General features: G+C 30.4%; 1 protein-coding gene across 1 annotated transcript in view; it reads left to right on the forward strand.

Moving 5' to 3' along the window:
- Positions 1-20,518, forward strand: part of LOTGIDRAFT_136033 (hypothetical protein) — a gene marked incomplete at both ends in the record, with an annotated part of 59,599 nt that overhangs the window by 25,991 nt on the left and 13,090 nt on the right. The window lies entirely within an intron of this gene.

A 20,518-nucleotide genomic window follows, 5' to 3' on the forward strand; every position in this document is an offset into this window, starting at 1 on the left:
TTATTATGTTAACTGAAATCTATTTAGTAAATATTAACTATGTGGGTATTTAATAATATTATGACTAATTATAATAATATTGGTCATACTTGAATATATCAAGTGGTAATGACAGTTCATCAATAACTGACAGCTTGGATTTACATGAATAATACCCAGAGGTAGAAAACTGAGCATTTAACATTATATTCTCTTCTATATAATCACAATGTGTTTAAAGATCCCACACTTCTGCCATTTTCATTTTGTCAGATAGATTTACGGGCATTTTCAGTATTTTTATAGTCAATAAAATGGTAATCAAAGTTGGAAAAAGGCCAAATAATTATTAGAAAATGTTATTGTTGATAATCCCAGTCAGAAAGTGGCATTGAGTGTCCCAGAAATGAGAGCATGATCTATCTGTCTAGCAGTATCAGTCATATCAAAATAAAGTTTTGAGTGGAGCCCAAGTTTTTGACCTGCTTTACCTGTATAATATTTTGAAATGAAAATCATGATGTCACCCAAGTCAACTCAAGTCAGACTGTTTTTACCTTGAGTCTAATGTTGAGTTATTGATTTTGTAATTGAGTCATATAGACCTAGATTCTAGTTGTATATATTGTTATATGATATCTATAATTAACTTGAAATGACTAACTTCTGTTTATTACTATCAAGTACATGAATTATGCCAAGTTCAGATAAAATCAGACATGTTTTTAACAATCAGTTAATGATAGGAATAATTAAAGATGGTTAATCAGTGAATAATAAACATTGATCTATTATTAGTGTTTTTAAAGGGATTAGGTATGGTAAAGAGGTTTTCTACTTTTAAATGTGTTATCAGGCTGTTTATTACTTTGCATCATTCGAATTTTTCATCATTATGTCTGTGGTTCCTGTAATTATAGAAATGCTTGACCGTATATGATGTCACTATCCAAAGCAGAAATCGCTAATAATATTTTAGGACCTTTTGGACAGCTTCATTACAAAATGCTTAGTTTTAGTGGAATAGTTTTAGATCCACAAGCGTCCGAATGGATGCTATTAAAGTCCACAATACATGTAAAAAGTTTATAAAACATCTTTATAATCTCTTTAAGGACCTAACTTTTGGAATGTGTTTAATATGGGAGATATTTTTTAAGAAATTCTATTTGATATAAACTTCAGTATTGTCAATACCTGATCAGTGATATTTTTTTGTATTAAAATCTGGAAAGGTTTGATGTAATGTTCATGATGATTTTCTGATCAAAAACATTCACTCTGAATAAAATCCTGTTTGATTTGATTTGTGTACAACTAATATATTAGTAATATAAATTAAATAAGAAAAACCTGCTGTGCATTCTGAATCAGAGGAATTAATTACTCAATGTAATTAACCATATGATTAGTTAGATTAGTGCCAGAATTATTCTCTTGCAGGATTTTTTCTGAGTAGGATTTGTGTCTATTCTGGTACCGAAATCAGCATGTGGTATGAGAAATTTATTCTGTTGTTTGGTAAAAGATTTTACGATTTCATTTCTGAGTGAAGCAGTATCATCATCAATGTAGTAAAATGCATGATTCTTGTATTTGGCATCTGGACTAATGTTTCCAAAGATATTTATTCACAAATTTTTAGAAAACCTCTTTACAATCCTTTTAAGTGTAGCAATTTGAAATAAAACAAGTTGACAAGGCAAATTGAAGAGTAACATTAGGTGTTCCAGAGGAGTGAACATACTCTTGTTATCATCGGATTTGATTAGAATCTTTCCTGTTATCAGAACAAATCAATCAGTCGAGATAAATCTTTGGCATTGAAATTCAACAGACCATAGTTTGATCCTTTCATATTTTCCACTAGATAAAAAAAGGAGTTTGTGGATGTTTTTTAATTAAAATAGATTGCTCATCAATAGTTGTTGATATCACAGTCCCTGGTGTCAATTAGTAGATTTGATGGCTGCCAGACAATACATGTTTTATCATTGTATGGTGTTGATGAATAGTGTTTTATAGGATGGTATCAAAGGTGCAGCGTGTGTCTGTCATTCCTGGACATTATTGTTCATTACCTAAGTCGAAATTTCTCTTGGTTTCTACTCTTTAGGATGTGAGACATTATTTAATGCACACTTTGACCTTCCACTAATCTTTACCTTTCATTTGGTTATGAATATTCATTTTGATTTTCATAGGTTATTGGCAAAATGTCCCTCATTGCATCTTGCATGGAATTGCCCTTCTGCATTAGACCACATGGTGGAGATAAGTAGTCGAGGTAAAACTCCATTCATTTCATTTCTGAATGACTTTAATGTGCTGGTAATGACATAGTATCTTTTTGATGTAATGCAATTTTATATGTAGAAAAATAATACCTTTAATGCAATGTTATCATTGAGTTTGTAAGAAACATCTGTATCAGACCATAAACAAACAATTGAAGATAGGAAACTTTCAATTCTAATCATCATGATACTGTAGACTACTATTACATCTCATACTCGATCATTGACTGATACCCTTTAACTTCTATAGACTGCATAACATCTGCTTTGAAATTTGATTCAATTAAGTTGAATTATATATGTTTAAAGAGACAGAATTTGGTTCATTGTAGACATTTTACTCATATTCTGGTTTTCATCGTTGATAAGCTTATTTTAGTATGTTCTGTTATATAAAGCAATTTTACAAATTTTTTCAATAGAATATTAACAAGTCTATATAGTAGGTCTATATATTCTAGTAAATAGGTGTAAAGTGACATGATTCTAAAACCCATGAGCAGTACTGTTGTTTTCTCTCATTGTACTGTATGGATATTCTTGTTTATTAGAAGAAATTGAAAATTAAGAAATACTAATGATATATATTGATGATATTTTATGAATGTTTTACAGGATATTTTATTGTATTTGTAGTTAAGTTCAGTGAATGTAAAGAATATTGTTTGTTTCCTAGAGCTATTGAATATAAATGGAACATTTCAATGCAAGGGAACAAATTGAAATGGCTAGACTTGTTCAACTTGAATTACATCTTAGAACTGTTTTAAGCCTCTAGTCCCAAGTCATCAATACAATTCTATTCTGTTTAATTGATTCTATTCAGGATGGTAAACTTGTCATAGAATAGAAAAACATGTTTATTTTTGAAAAGTTTTACAATTTGTTTAGCATGGTCACCCTGACCGCTGTCTCGGTCAATATGATGGTTTAAGAAGCTCTATTTGAAATGGAATATTGCAGTAAAACAAAATTAAACTTTTCATCTGTTATGTGGGAACTCTCCAAAAGATGTTGGAGACAGATGTAGAATGACATCCAGTGTCCTTAGAAATCATTCCCCTACCTTAACATTAGTTTACCTAACTGCATTTTCCTTTAGTTTACCTAACTGCATTTTCCTTTAGATGATTATCCACATCTAGCTGTTGCTTTCACAATCCAACCATTACTGGAACATGACCAAACTGAAAAGTCTTATGATTTCATCTATACTGGTTCATGACCTGATTTTCAAAGAATTTGACGTCTGGCACATCCCTGCAGTTAGATCTTTAAATTTTTAATCTGAAGTGATGAAAAGTATCAAATCTTGTATTTTTCTAAAGGAGGAGGATAAAATTCTTTCAACAAAGTTTGAACAAAGAATAACCTTTAAATCAAGATATTGTATCTCTCCTAAAAACTGTTTTGTGGTGTTAAAACTGCCATTTTGTACATCTTGCAGAGTTTTATCCTTGTTTCTGGTCCCATTTGTTTAGGTTTTATCTAAATAATACCATGGCTGGGTTCACATAAGAAATATAAAACTTAATGAGGCATCGGTCATTTAAATTGCAAAGATGCATGATCAGCATATTTTGTATTGTGAAATGTAATAGATGTATAAATTTGGTAGAGATTTATAGGTGTATTGGAGAGTTTGTTAAGACTAAGGACTTAATTGAAGATTTCCAACCATTATACATATAAATTTATAATCTTTTCGCTTGTGTATATGGTTTGAGTGTAATTTTTACGATATGTTTGAAAGTTTTCTATTCAGAAATGTGAGTCTAATCCAGATAAATACATTTTAAATGAAATATATGTTATATATTCAGTAGATTAACCAATAGAAGATTAATATATTATTTATGGCACCAATATAAAACATATGTATATATACTGGTACTTTTTTTAAGAAAAAAACTGGTACAAGTTCTGTACCAAATATCCTTCTTCCTTTATCTTTGAATTTTTTTAGTCAGTCAATTAATTAGTCACTACATTTTTAAAATCAGGTTTTCAAGTTGCTTTTCTTTGTGTGATGTCTACTTTTGGGTCAATTTGCTTTAGAATCTACATAATCAGGAATATGTTAATTAGTAATTTTCACCTTGAAGGAACTTGATGGTTAAATTGAAGACCTATATTTGTTATGTATAAAAATTATACCCAAGCAAATCATTTTTTTTTGTTTTTCCTAAAACTGTCATTAGATTACCAAATCTTTTAAAAAACTTCTAAGAAAACACAAGACAATAACTTTCATCTGATCTCTTTGTCATTTCCAACTTATTATTTCAAAATTTAGAAAAGATTTTTACATGATTTTCATATTTAAATACAACTCTCATACAGATTGTATCAAAACTTGACAAATTTGAAATGTTTTGTCTCTATTGTTACTTGCTGTAAAGATGTTATCAAATTCTTCTATGTTTTTGACATTCCATGATTTTGAACTCTTGAAGCACTGTTTGACATCAATGGCTTTAAGTTTTGAACTTAACACGTTCTGTATCTTATGTGGTTGAAAGGAACTTGGTTATTGGTGGTATGATCATCTTCACAATGTCAAGCTATAACGAACTATGTCTCATACCTTGACATCATTGGACACTTTTCTTGTTTCATGGAAAAATGTTAATGAAGGGATTCGATTGGATTTTATTGTAGCAAATTCAGCAAATCAGACCCTTTGACTAGTTATTATACAGGCAGTAATATTTTTTCTGTCAAGGACTCTGATTGGCTCTATTCAATAGCAATCAAATAACTGCTTGTTAAACTTAAAGAAAAGTGCCTATTTATGTCAAGGTATAAGAGTTAGCAATGTCAAAGTATTAAATCAGGATTCATAATTTTCCATGACATTGTGATTATGATGCTTGAAGTTCTTAGGTTCTTAAACCGTTTCTCACTGGCATATTTCCTAGTCATGGTTGTCTTCATAACTGAAATGATTCTCAACTGTTATTAAAACTGTCATATTTTAGTACCTTTGTTGTCTGATAACTGTCATATCAATTTATACAAATCTTATACATAAACTAGAAATATACTGTCTTTGTTCTGAGATGGTAAAAGAGATTTAACTAGCAGACAATAGCAATCAGATGTTAAAAAGAAATTCCTGATGTTTTGACTGAATTTGCATATTTCCTGGGTGAGTAAGAAGCTGTTAAAGATTTTCAATTGAGAACACCTGGCTTTATCATTCTGTGTTGACCCTCTTCCTTTGATTCTATCAATTTGTTTTTAAGATATCTTCCTCTATCTTGACTGGAGCCGCGGTGGCTCAGTGAGTTAGATGCTGGCTCGTTAATCTGAGGGTCCAGGGTGCAATCATAGGTTGAGACCTACCTAATTTTGTTTCTCTCTTTCTGATATTTTTTTCCCCGGATATTTTTCTTCTTCATTGTAACAAGTTATGGTTATCAAGAAAAAAAAGACACTTTTTGATTGGTTATAAATAACCTCATAAGATCTAAACTGTAGTTGAAAACTTGTTAGATTACAATGAGAATCACAAATTACAAAAATTTTAATCTAATTTTGAATTGATTTGACAAACAGTGACTCTTTTGAATGCACTTTACCATTCATATTTCAAATTTCAAATCTTAAAAGAAGTTGATTTGATTCTTATTGCCTGATATTTATGATTTCCAGACAAATTTTAATAGCTTTATAGAGTGTTAACAAGGTTTTGTCTGAATTTGCATATTTAACATGTGACTCAGAATAGCTAAACATAGATGTTTGACAGCTGTTGAAATTAGCTGTCTTTGTTTAGATATTATGTTAAACTTTCTTATGTGTTGGAATTAGATCTCTTGCAGATTCATGCATCCTTTGCAAATTGTTGTTTGTGTTTCTCATAAGCCTTCAAGAGATGTTCAGTGAGATCTTAATTGTTGTAACATTCATTTTATCAAAGTAACGTAGTAGAATGTGCACCTGATGACTGTGTGTTTGGTAACAATTTAGTTTTTTTTCTTAATTTTTTATGTATATTAGGGTCCATGATGGCATTGATTTGACCAATTCCAATTTTAAGGCAGATGTCTGTGCAATTCCATTAAAGCTAAGCTTTTTATCACAAATGCCAAATTATTTTATCAGCTTATATGGTTTAGTTGTTTCAAAATTCCGTTTATTTTTTTTTCACTGACAGTAATCAAACAATGTTCTTGATGTTGGTTCACTCCTATTTCAACTATTTCATTTACAAGTTTAAATTTAGGATGTGGTTGTTGTTTTAAATAACTCAAATTGTTACACACAAAGAGTTGTCAAGCTCTTGTTTGCTTTGTGTAATGTTACATTGTTGTTGTTTTCAAGGAGATATTTCAGGATTAAAAGGGGATTGTTCAGGAAATGATTTAGTGTAAGTTATGATAGTGAAAGTGTGTTGAATTGTCAAACACCTACTAGTTTATTTTTCACAAAATAAATCTTGAATTGTGAGGATTTTTATTGTCACACTAGATTAAAATGTAGGGTTTTTTTTTTTTTTTTTTACAGTTTTGGTACCAAATGTATTTAATGAGCATTGCACTTAATAAGTCATGGCTGGACAAGAACTTTTCTTGTATTGAAATACTGGTAGTTTATTAGTATGTTATTATGAAAGTAACTATTGGAATGCAACACCTTCTTTGTATATAAAATTTGCAACTGTAGGATATTGGACTAATTAACTGCAATTACAAAATATTTTAAAGAGATATAGAATTTCAGAGTTTCACGCTGTGTTATCTTCAGGCAACTGTTGTATTTCAGCCTCTGTCCTTACTAAAATTTGATATTATATATTTGCATTACTTTATAAAGATTATTGTATAAGTATGAAATCTATAAATTACCTAGCAGCTGACTGGAGTATTGAAATATTTCACTGTTTAATGAGGTTAATTCAATATATCTAGTATAATAATCAGAGTTGATTTATTTTATATCATAGATTTATAATGTCAGTATATCATTCTCATATAACATTTAATAAAAATACCCTGGTATACTGGAAAGAAATAGGCAAAATCTGTCTTGAGTAACTTTCAGTGTCCAGCATTCTGTGACCACCAAGAATCACTAGGTTATAGAGTCAGCCAACTGATCTCATGTAAAATAATAAGCAAAATCTGTCTTGAGTAACCACTTTTGTCCTGCGTTCTGTGACCACCAAGAAACACCAGCTTATAGAGTCAGCCAACTGATCTCATGTTAAATAATAAGAAAGATCTGTCGTGAGCAACCACTTATGTCCAGCATTCTGTGACTACCAAGAATCACAAGGTTATAGAGTCAGCCAACTGATCTCATGTTAAATAATAAGAAAGATCTGTCGTGAGCAACCACTTATGTCCAGCATTCTGTGACTACCAAGAATCACAAGGTTATAGAGTCAGCCAACTGATCTCATATAAAATAATAGGCAAGATCTGTCTTGAGTAACTACCAGTATCAAGCATTCTGTGACCACCAAGTTCTAGAGTCATCCAACTGATTTCACGTAAAACATTAAGCACAGTCTGTCTTGAGTAACCACCTGTGTCCAGCAATCATCTGTGACCACCAAGAATCACCAGGTTATAGAGTCAGCCAACTGATCTCATATAAAATAACAGGCAAGATCTGTCTTGAATAACCACCTGTGTCCAGCATTCTGTGACCACCATGTAAAATAATAAGCACAGTCTGTCTTGGTTAACTATCAGTGTCTAGTACCTGTATCTAAAAACCATCACCAGGTTTTACAGTAAGCCAGTTCCCATTGTAAATTGGCACGAATAAGCACAGTTTGTTTGAGCATTCTGTGACTCACAGCCTCACCAGGTTTTACAGTAAGCCAACTCTTTATTGTAAAATGGACAAAAATGAGCACAGAGCTGCCTTGAGTAAAACCAGTATCTAGTACGTACTAGATATTTGTCTATAGCAATTAATGATATTTTGCCTTGACATTTTGAATAAGTCTGATTGTCTTGTGTCCTTTAAGGTAGCCTGACATTCTCCTATAAAATGTTCTGTAAAATCTTACCAGCCAATCTTGTACAGAACTATAATGTATTGAATTTTGCTGACATATTTAGGAAGAATAGTAAACCATAAAAATGGTTTTAATAAATTGTTTAGTATCCATATTGGCGGTAGGGAACCAGAACTGGCTAGTATTAAATATTGATGAAGCCAGCGATGATTAGCTTTTGATAAAAACACAATTCTAAAAGTTAGTGAAGATCTTTTAATTATTTATAGTTTTCTGTCTGATTGATGTGTTTTATGTGTGAGTGGTAGGTTTTAATGTGTTTTATGTGTGAGTGGTAGATTTAATGTTTATTCCACAATGCCAGGCAGGTAGAATAAGCGTGCCATGCCAGAACATCTGATTAAGAGTGATTCGATGAGTTTATTTTGATGTTATTACCAGTTATATTAGGTTTAGTGACTTGGAGGACATTTTAGATTCTTGCATGTGTAAAGTAGAATTTAACATTATCATTATACACAAAAAGTGTAAAGAAAAAAATAAATGTACATGCTAAAGTATCTGAAGTGTAATTTTCATCCTAGATGATGATCATAATAGCAGAGTGCTGTAAGGTGTCAATTTTTTGGAGCAGTGCATTGTGATGATAAATATAATGTCATGTAAGAAAAAGAAGGGGTTTAAAGAAAGGGATGCATAATGAAGCATATAAATAGGTGTATTTCATAGGACATTAAAATCAAATATATAGAAATTCCAGTAAACATTGGGTACAAGACAGACAGAATAGAATGTGATGAAATGACATTTTAATATAAAGGGTGTATCAACTCATTGATTTTAAACAATAGAATGTATCTATCTGGTGTATATAGACTATACAGACATACATAATAATACAGCCTGTAATACTTTATATAAACATGTCTCTAGTCTGTAACCAGTCTGTTATACCATGTGTTCTATTAATGTGTTCCTCTTGGATTTTACTTGCTTTACTGGTGTTCAATTTGGATAAAGTGGATGTGTAACTTTTATGTGAACTGAGGATATTGATATGATCTATTTGTATCTGTAGTTGGCTGTTATGTTTTAGTAAAACTTTACTAAGGTAATTTGAATGTAAATTTTAAGTTTCTGTCCAGTTTGTTGTACCATGTGTTTTATTGATGTGCTTGTTATGGATGTGTTTTATTGATGTGCTTGTTATGGATGTGCTTGTTATGGATGTGTTTTATTGATGTGCTTGTTACAGATGTGTTTTATTGGAATAGAAGTCAGTTGTTTTGCTGACAAGGGGAGAAGCTAGTACAAAATCATTTTTCAGGCAACAGAGAACCAACTTCAAAATAAAACATGAAAACATCTATATGAGCATACAGCATCATGTCTGCCAAGTGTCCATTTCTGTCAATAAAAAATAAAGTAGATTTATGACAAGGCTCTCCCCTTAAACTTTGGGAAATATACTTTTCCTATACTTCATGAATTATTGTAAAAGTGAAAGCCTATTGAACATGTAGCATTTAATACCAATTGATTATTTTTCTATGAAGTGAAATATTGACTGCTCTATTTTACTGGTGAACTGTAGTTATTATTTAGTTGTTAGAGAGCTGATAGGGAAGTGGCTCTATCAATATCTCTATATAGCAGGTTATTGTTCAATTCTATACCAGTCTTACAGGTGATACAGCAAGTTCTTCTGGTGCTAAAAGTTGCTATAAATAAGTGATAATAATAAGGAAGTGTTTATATTGAGTGATTTTGTTGATGGATTTCACTAATTGAATTGGAAATATCAAAATCAGTTGTAAGGAGTAAACTTAATTTGATTTGGAGAATGTTTTAAAGAGATTGTAAAAAGGTTTTCTACGTGTGTTATGTGTATTTGGGACACTGATATTATCAATATGCACTATACCAATTTTTAGACAGATGTCTGTTGGTCTTGCAATTCTACTAAAACTAAGCATTCTACTAAATATAAGCATTCTGCTAAAACTAAGCATTATATGTCTTAAGCAAAGGAGGTAAAGTGATTAAATGTATTATGTATAGATGTATATATTCTTGTTCAACAGAATTGAAAAATATTGTATAAGAACAGTTGCTGGGTATTATGACTGAAGTAGCTAGTAAAGAAGTATACTATACTATATGTTTTGGCTTGTTAACATTATAATTAGAAATAATATTGTTAAAGAATATGTTAATTGTAAAGATGAAATATGATGCTCTGATGAAATTAGAGTTTTATGGGAAGAAAACATGTAATTTGTGTGTAAGTTTTGGTAGTGTTGAAACTTGTCATAATGGCTATTTTAAAGAAATATTACCCCTTGCATATAATCATCAGTTGGACTTACCAGGTGTCATGAAGAATAGAATCTCTTCACAAGACAATATTATCCATTAAACTAAATAATTATTGAAACACCCTTCTAAGCATGTTTCAAAATTACTTATTTTAATGAATTATTACTTAGTTTTATGGACTTATTGGATTATAGAGGGATTCTGTCAAATAGTTTTAACATATTATATATATAATACCTTTACTATATCTGTGATTATTGATGATAAATGGATATGAAAAACCTTTTAATAGTTTTTAAAAGTGCAATGTTCTGGTTTTGTGTTTGGTTTGGAGAAGTTAATTACATTGAAAATTAGGTGTTAAACATTTGGTAGTAAAATTTCACAGTTGAAAAGATGATGAGTACATTGAATATTTGAAAGCTATTGTGTTTTGTTCGTACGGGTAAAATTGAGTTGAAAAAGCTTACATGGATTATTGAAAATATTTTATTAAATCCTAATTGATTGTATAGTTTTCGCTGTAGTGACTGGTGATTTTCTATGTTCAGTTGTTGGCTATTTATTAGTTTATTTGATGGATATTGATCAGTAGTGAAGTTGGCTGGCTCTATGAATATCATATAAGATCTATTCAGTGATTGCTAATTATTCAAATATTAATTTTATTAGATTCATTCATAAGTTTGTTTTTATTATTGGAATGTATTCAAGTTGTTAAATGTTTTAATGAATCATTAATTCATTGTAGATGAGACATTTTAATTGATTTGAAGAAGTTAATTAACTATGAAACTAAAATTGCTATTTAAAAAACAGTGAGAGAATGTTTTGGAATAGCAAGTGGGAATTTTATTAACTCTTAACAGTGACTAGCAATGCTTTATAAAAACTTGAATGAAAATGAGAAATATTTGTTAAAGAACATATTAGAATAGTTATAACCTTAAAATACTCTAACATGGATAAAACAGTGAATTATGAAGCAGAGTTTGTTATGAGATAATATGGAATATTTAACTGGATATTAACAAATGGATTTTTGAACTCCATAACTGGATTATTAACAAATGGAATGGAATCAATATTGAATTTGAATTGATCTGGATTAAATAAACAATATAGTTAAACATTGTGATAATTTAAAGATGGTTTTACTACAAACCACAACACCATCTAGACATAAAGTAGAGATACATGAAGTAAATGAAGAGGAAACCATGCTCCCGTCCCCACCCCTCCCAGGATATGTGGATGTGGGTCAGGGGAAATGTGAAAACTGTACCAAAGGAAAATGTCAGACTTTATTTTACCATATACCAGGCAGGTGGATTTTTTTATTTTTTTATATTAATGGAACCTAAATTACTCAGGACACAGGAGGCTGTCTACTCCATTTTTAATCAAAACACACTTTTGGATATGTCATCAAGGGTTGTGCACTATGTAATTCTCAGTTGGCTTAGGCTGTACACAGATCTCTGCCTCTGTCTAACTTAAATTATCTGTGCACTTCATGCAACTTTCTCAATATATATAAACAAAAGATATGCAACCAATTACTATATTATGCTAAGAGAGCTCTAAACATATTTTGTGAGATTTTAATTGCTATGTGCATCAAGATCAGAAAGTGTTAAAATCTGGTATACAAATACACTCTTTGACTCACACTGTTCACTATTCAATTATTACATGTTAATTTGACACATATATCTGTGTGTTGATCTAGTATACTGATATATATTATATCTACAGTACACATGAGTACATGCACCTGAATTTTATTATCAGATGATGTTCTGAATCTATTACCTATATAACAACAAACAAATATATATACAGATATAATGAGATGGGGGTATATTGTGATGGGTGGGGTGTGCACTGTCATATTATATTCATAAAAATGTATATGATTGTGTGAAATATTGAATAATGAAGCATTAACATATATGATAACAATGTTCACTCGTTGAATTATATGTACAATAGGTATAGAAGTGGAAATCTAAGTTACAAATAAAAGCTTGACATTGCCTCATATACACACAAAACGTAGAAAACTTTTAAATCATCAAAAGTCAACTTAACTACCTGTCTTGCCCTGCTTTCAATAAAGCATAACATTTTGAAGCATTTGGTGAGATTTGTTTTCAACAGCACAAGTTCTGTTATATCAACAGAAGACACAACATGCATTGTGTTTTATTTAAACTTAATACAGGAATGAAACTTCATGGAAATTGCTTCACAAGTCTTAAGATTTACCTTTTACATATCTAAACCAACACTTGTAAAATACAACAGTAAGTTAGGAAATATATTAACTATTAAGCATATGTTTTGAGAACATCAATGTATAATGTAACAAACATGTATGCACATGTAAAATGCATTCTCTTGAAGCTAATATAATCTATGCAGGTAAAAGACTTTGGCAAGTTGTTGGATGATGACTATATTTTCAGTCATCTCAGTAGGGGAGATAACTATTAATGATGTAATTAGTCAATGTGAAATATGGTTAATGATTTTTGATTGGACTATGTTGTACACACCCACACCCCCTTCTGATGTGAACGTACAGGTTTTATCATGAAACCAAAATTCAACAAAATTTCCAGATTTCAAACATATCAAAGGGTAATTTCCAGTCTTGGCATTGTAATACCTTCAGAGTTTTCAACCTGGTTTTCCCTTTCCTCCTGTCAGTGATGCATGTTGGAGAGGTTGACAATTGAAATTGGTTTTTTGTTAAATAAGAATCATTCAAATTCTTTGATGCCATGTATAGCTTCCATTCTACCTTTATTGACCTAATAATGATACCCTTATATGGTATTTACATCCAAATATGGCATGATATAAAAGGATTCTAGCGTGTTTCCATCCGGATGACATTTTGATTAGAGGTTAGAAAGATTAAAACATTTCTGATTAGAGGTTAAACGTAGACTGAAAGATTTAGATTGGAGGTTACATAGAGATCTGACATTGTGATGGGATAAATAATTGATATTCGAAACGCTTGATAGATTACTTTAATTGTTGCAGCAGGATTGGTCGCTGAGATTTCATAAACTGACCTTATAATCCTTGTCCATTATTTACATGGAACTTAATTAACTCTTCATTCTAATTTAAGGTTTGGGATAATCCAGTTCCATTATCTAGTTGTAACCTGATTTAATGTTAGGTTGGCAAGAAACGTTATTTTCCACATCCAATTATTAGGCTACACTCAATTACATCTGATGCCATAATGGTTATGGAAGTTTCTAATTTAATAACCTTTGATTGGCTTACTCAACAGTCAGACGTCTGTTCTATTTCACTCATTTATCTTCCAAGTTCATGTGAAATCTTTCACTTCTATAGTAGGTCAATTAACTAAGCTATAGTTGGATCATATTAGGTCAAAATTTCATGACTTGATATCATACTAACTCTCTGTCAGTCAAATGTCATGTGATTTTAAATTTTTAACCATCAAGTGCACCACTTCAATTATGAACCAATGCTTCTTGGGTGAAAAAGGGTTTGGTTCTAATCTTATGTATCATTGGCAACTTTGAATACTGACAATGTTAAGTTTAAGAATTTCAAATTATGAAAGCTTTAACATTTTTTTTTTTTTTAGCTAATTCCATTATAATCAATAATTATTTCACATGCTGTACAATATTGTGTCGAGTTGCCACCATATACTTGTATAATTTTACATAACTCTAGGTTTTTACCTTCATATTTGTATGTTGAGCAGCAATAACTGTTGTAACCCAAGGCAGATTATTCTTTCTCTTCTTGACACCTGATACCACTGTCATTTTGAAATACTTCCTCATTTACAAATGATATACATCCTCATATAAATAGTTTTTTTGCTGCTAATGTTATTTTCGAAATTTGAACATCTATTTGTTAATTGTTTAAAAAAATTTTCAAAGTGCTCAAAGAAAAAACACTCTTACATATAGGTCTACCTATATCGTAAAAAATATGACTTCGGCAAAAAAACAAGATTTTTTACAGGATCCAAATGATCTACTGGTGTGCTTGATCAAGTATCAAGGGTGTCGTTTATTTGCCCAAGAGAGAAACAATGTTGATTAATGTCAGAATACTGCCACCATTTCATTTCTATAAAACATTCAATTTCTATAATGAAAGAAGTTTTATCAGATCTGTGGACTACATAGTTCACTTTCATCTTATCTCATCTCATTCCATTCATTTCTATAATGAAAAGTGAATCAGTATTCAATATTAGATTAGTTTCATGCAATATCAGTTGGCCCTCAGCTCAGGTCCGTATGCTACTAAGATTTAGCCAGATTATAGGCAAGATTATTAAAACTAATGATGAAAGGGAGATAAATCCATTTATGTATGTTATAAAAGCTACAGACTACAATAATGCAATCTGGTTAATCCCGCAGTTTTCTTTCTTGTGAAGATCATAAATATTTGTGTACAAAGTTTTGAGAAATAGAGATTTTTATCCAAACCACTAAAAATAAAATAAAAATAAGTGATATTAAAATAATACACAATCATATGAAGGCAATTTAAAGTAATTAACTCTTATAGAGTACATATAGAGAAAATCTTTGTTTATTTTGAAAACCATAAATAAAAGTAGGTGTAAATTTAAACCTGTCAGCATCCATATTAATATTGAAACCTTAATTGGGTATTTATTATCAATTAATGTTTTTGACATACTGAGGGGTATTTCTTTACTCTTGGTTATTGAAATTTAACAACTCTTACCTAATAAATGTGTTAATTACTGAGAGTACAGTACATCTTAAAGTTATACTTAACTACCTCTTAGAATGACCAAACAATTGAAATTTTTAAACTTGGCCAAAATGAGTCTTTGTTCATCAGAGGACTTACCGGATGTCAAAACTATCTGACAGAATCGCCATAAAGCTAAGTAATAATTCATTAACATAAGTAATTTTTGAAATACACCTACAAGGGTTTTCCGACAATTTTTAATTTAACGCATATATCGTCTTATATCGAGTTTCTATTTTTGGTTGTGGCACCTGTTGGATCCAATTGATGAATATATACTCTTATTGACCAAGTTTGAGGCTTTAAATTTTATGTCCATTCTAAGAGGTAGTATTCCATTAAGGAAGATTCAACTCTAATTGAAATCTTCCAAAATAATGTTGTTTTAGTTCAATCTTCCAATAAGTATTTATGTTGAAATCTTTCAAAAAATGTTTATATGTTGAAATCTTTCAAAAATTGTTATATGTTGAAATCTTTCAAAAACTGTTTACGTTGAAATCTTCAAGTTGTATCTGCTGTTTAAAGAAGAGTTGAAATCCACTAACTCTTTGTGTTGAAATCTTAAGTTTAAACCAGATGGGTGTGAAATACAAACTATTTGGGATGAAATCTTCCTAAGACTGTTTCAGTTGATATCTAAAGTAAAGGCCAGATGTGTATTAAGATTATTTCAACATTAGCATTTTATCCTTTATTGACTCTAGAGATTGCACAAGGAATTAGATAGGTCAAAGGTTAGTTATATTAAGCCAGTTGGTCAGTAGGTGATCAGGACCTCAAGTCATTAGGAGTCAAAGGGTAATTACAGTCCAGTAAATTAGGACAGTAGGGGTCAATTTAGACCAATAGGATTCTGGTAATGTGTTTATTGGAAGCAAACCATCTGTCAGCATGATACAAGAATCACAATTCCTTATTTCATTTGGAAGTTTTTTCTTCTGACAAATCAGCTCAGTTGGGGTTTCAGTCTAACCAAAAGAATGTTGTTATTAGATTTTTAATCTTTTGTTCAGGAATGGAGAGGGTGGAAAGAAGTAAAATTGAGCTGTAATGGGTTTCTTTTATTTATGGATCTGAAATCAGAATCAGAAACAGCTCTATTGGAGTTCCAACATAACCAACAGATTGTTAGCATTGGATTTGCCATCTTTTTAGACAGGAGTAAATTGGAGCTGTTTGGAGTCTTTTTATTGTGGATCTGAAATTAAATTCAGTGCAAATGAAATAGCAAGCTTTAAACTTGTAGAACTTGTTATGAATAGATGATTGAATACTGTAGGGAATTTATATTATCAAGATTCTGCTGGCACTTATCTTAGAATTCCAGAAACAAGGAAGTCTTTGTTGAATTTATCTTAAATCATGCTTCTGTGGCATAAAATAGTGGATTGGAGTGGAATAAAACCTGCAAATACCAGAGATAAACTTGAATCACCTGCAGAATCAAAAGACTATTATTTGAATTTATTCTTCTGAGATTGAGGAAATGTAGCATCCATTATCTGATTGTTTTCTGTGTATTTTCTACTATATTGTGTCTCTAACATGTGAAATAAACTTTTTAAGTTAATGTGATTATAACATTAAATGGATAAATTACTGGAATATGTGCCCTTGATCATGGTGTCTGAAGGTATATGGATTCATTTATTCATTTATTCATTTATTTATTCACTCATTCATCTCTTAGACTAACTTTCATTGTTTACATCATTTATTATACAGTGTTGAATTATTTATTCATTTATTTATTCTATCTATCTATTGATTGCTTTTTACTCATTTTTAGATCATTCATTCATTAATATGCTTCTGTTTTATTCCCTTCTTCTCATTCTCTTTCATTCATTCCATCTGTTGTTCATTCATTCATTCTCTCAGTGAGTCGCTTATCTCAATTCTATATAATTAAACTCAGTACCACCTTACTTTCTGATATCAATGTCTAAAAATAGATTCCAGGTGATGATTAATACAAACCAAACCTATAGACATTGCTATAATATAAACATAACACATACATTACATGTGCATTGCATGATCTGTGTTTATTTTACAAAAACCAGGTACACTGTTAATACCATTTATTTTTTGTTCTTTTAGTTTTGGCATATTTAGTGTTTGTTTTCTGTAGGGATTGTGTTTTATTTGATTGACATGTACATATATTGTCAAAAAAACCATTTTCATTGCATACTATGTAATTAGTCTAAAAGATGACTATTTTCTCTTTTTATTCTTCTGTTATGCATAGAAGTTTTTAAAGGGTTGAGTCTTCCTGTAACTTTCTGGCTTCTTTACCTACTTGTGGCATCAGACACTTTTTTAATCTGACCATTATTTATGCTGGTATCCATTTTGGTTAATCTTTACTTAATACACAGCAAATGAAATTCTTTTAAGAAAATTCAAACCATTAACTGAAAATTTGATTAGATTCTCAAACACCTTACACAATGGTGTGCAGTGACCAGTGGTCTTGCGAACTTTTTCTTATGAAATATTTACGCACTTATAATTGATATACCTCCTCATATGAAAAGTTTATTAACTGCTACCAACGTTTCTCCAAAATGTGTTTTTGGATTTTGTTTTGCAGTTCAGATCATTTGTACTTGTTTTATTTATGTAAAGTTTAGGTGTATGATTTTTACAAAAAATATTCTTTTGGTCTTCAGAATTACTGAATGTTAAACAGAAGACAAGCATTCTTAGGAAATCTACCCTCCACTCTTGGCACCACTACAGTCTGTTATTTTGGTACCTTTAACTGGCCTAGTGAGTGTACAAGGTAGATAGTTGAATTCCTGATGTAAAGGAGTACTGGGATATCATATGTCAAGTAGATAAAGAAACTTTGCAGACGGCAAATTCAAAATGGAGTCTTTATCAATTGTACACTTCTTTCATTCTGGAATTTAATCTGGACATTAGTTCATCATTGAAAACACTAAAGTTTGTGTATTTAGTTTTTGTGTAATTTTGAGATTATTCTGTTATATTGTAAGTATATTGAAAGTTTTGGTGTAAATTTGTATTTTTCTTGGCAATTGATAGCTTTTATTTGGCAGCTAAAAGTAGGTTCTTCTATTTTTTTCTGACAAAATGTAATGTATGGCTACATAAAATTGAATTTATTAACTTTTTTTCTTCTAAACATGATCCTTTCCTTAGTCTTTTGAACATACATACAAATTTTTATACAGCTTTATGTCATTTAGAAAAAATCAGTTTTTAAACTGTTATAAAACTTCTAAAGGATCCAACTACTCCAATTGACTCTTTAGTATTTGCCCTTTAAAAAGGAACATAATACCAATTCATTACAAATTTTTTAATCTATTGAAAATTAGTTTAAAAAAAAGTGTTCCTTGAAAAATAAAACAAAGGCCTTATTTTTTATTAAGAATTTTAAAAATTTGTGATCAAAAGGGACATTGCAATACTATTGCATATACAGCCTTGACTTTGACACAGTTAAAAGAAAGATATAGGTTATATTTATACACAAAGACAGAAATCATCTGGTAAAAACATTAACCATGATATAACTCACACTTTCTTTGTTGCAAGTCTCTTTTTATTTTTAACAAGGACCATCTTTTATCCCTTGATTTTTAAAGCCTAATGAAGAAACCTTTTTTTTTTTAAAAAATATATTACTATTTAAAGGGATTGTAGAAAGATTTTCAAAACTTTTCATATGTATCTGGGAGGGACACCGATAGCATTGTTTTACACCATTCCAATTTTCTGTGAGATCTCTGTAGTTCTTGCAATTCCAATAAAATGACATTACTTATTCGCAGGCCATCAGATATCATTAATAGTTTTTGTGATAGTGAAATAAATCACTTAGTTTGAGTGGAATTGCATGTACCATATCCATCAAAATACTATATATCATAGCCATGTAGCCTCTCTAAAACATATTACCTGGCTGTAAATGATCCAAGTCAGACCTATATCTAATTAGTATTGTGTAATATCTAATACTTCTCAAGTAGAATCAAGAATTAAGCAAGTCTGTAGTTAATATAAGATGAATCATAGGAGTATAATCATAATGAAAGTTTGCCAAGTGGTAGTTTTTTTATTAAAACATGAGTGATAGAGTGTAACAAGTATTTATATGATATACCTTGATGTAATATATACAATTCTTATGTCTGTTGATTACCTCAGTCAGGTGTTCTGCCAATACCTCGTTCAAGGCTGTTTGGCATAACAGAAGCAAATAAGAAAAATACCTCCCTTATAAAACATCAATCAATTTCAAAAGTTTCATTTTTTCCCCTGATTCAGTAAATGAGATTCAAAAAGACCCCCCCCTCATATGTTGGATTGCATTAGACCTTGTCATCAGCCAAAAATTTGCGTTATGTTTATGGCATGATTATTTGAACCCTACTGATATACCTGCTGTCAACAGAAATTGGAATGGCTTATCTTCTGTTCTATGAGGCTGTGTTTGAGGTGCTTTGGCAAGCTGTTCATTGTTTATTGTGTAGCATTGCCCTCTTTCATGATTTCACTTAGGAGGAGAAAAGTGCCAAATTGTTGGCGTTTCTGTTTGGAAATTGTGGATGCTTTGACCCCCACCAACACTGAAAATATTTGAATTTTTTATCATTCTGCATTGGAGATTTCTTGACGATATGGTAGTGCTCTCATAGAAACGCCATTGCATAAAACTATTGGTATATTTTGTAAATTATGTTTTTTTTTAAATCCAAATATCTGTACTATAAATTGTTTATATGTAATAGTCTGAAATATTGTTATGTGTACAGTAAATAAAATGAAGGTATATAACTGCTAACTGTGGGTGGGCTATTTTTGATACAAAGAATTGTGTTAGAAGTATGACTATGGTATCTATATAAACTATATTATAAATATATAATTTATCTTCTGGCTGGATGGAAGCCATATGTTGAAGCTGAAAATTAAAAATCTGCCTTCTTCCTTATCTTTTAATATAAATATAGACTTCACTTTCTTTTATAACAAAATAACAACTGACTTAACAGATACGAAGTTAGAATTAATATCTCTAAAACAATGACTTCCTTAAACACTATGATATGAATCAATTTTACATTCTAGATAAATCATAAAAAGTGAATCTTGA

The sequence above is a fragment of the Lottia gigantea genome (genome assembly GCF_000327385.1).
Source record: "Lottia gigantea unplaced genomic scaffold LOTGIsca_102, whole genome shotgun sequence".
Lineage (NCBI taxonomy): Eukaryota > Metazoa > Mollusca > Gastropoda > Lottiidae > Lottia > Lottia gigantea.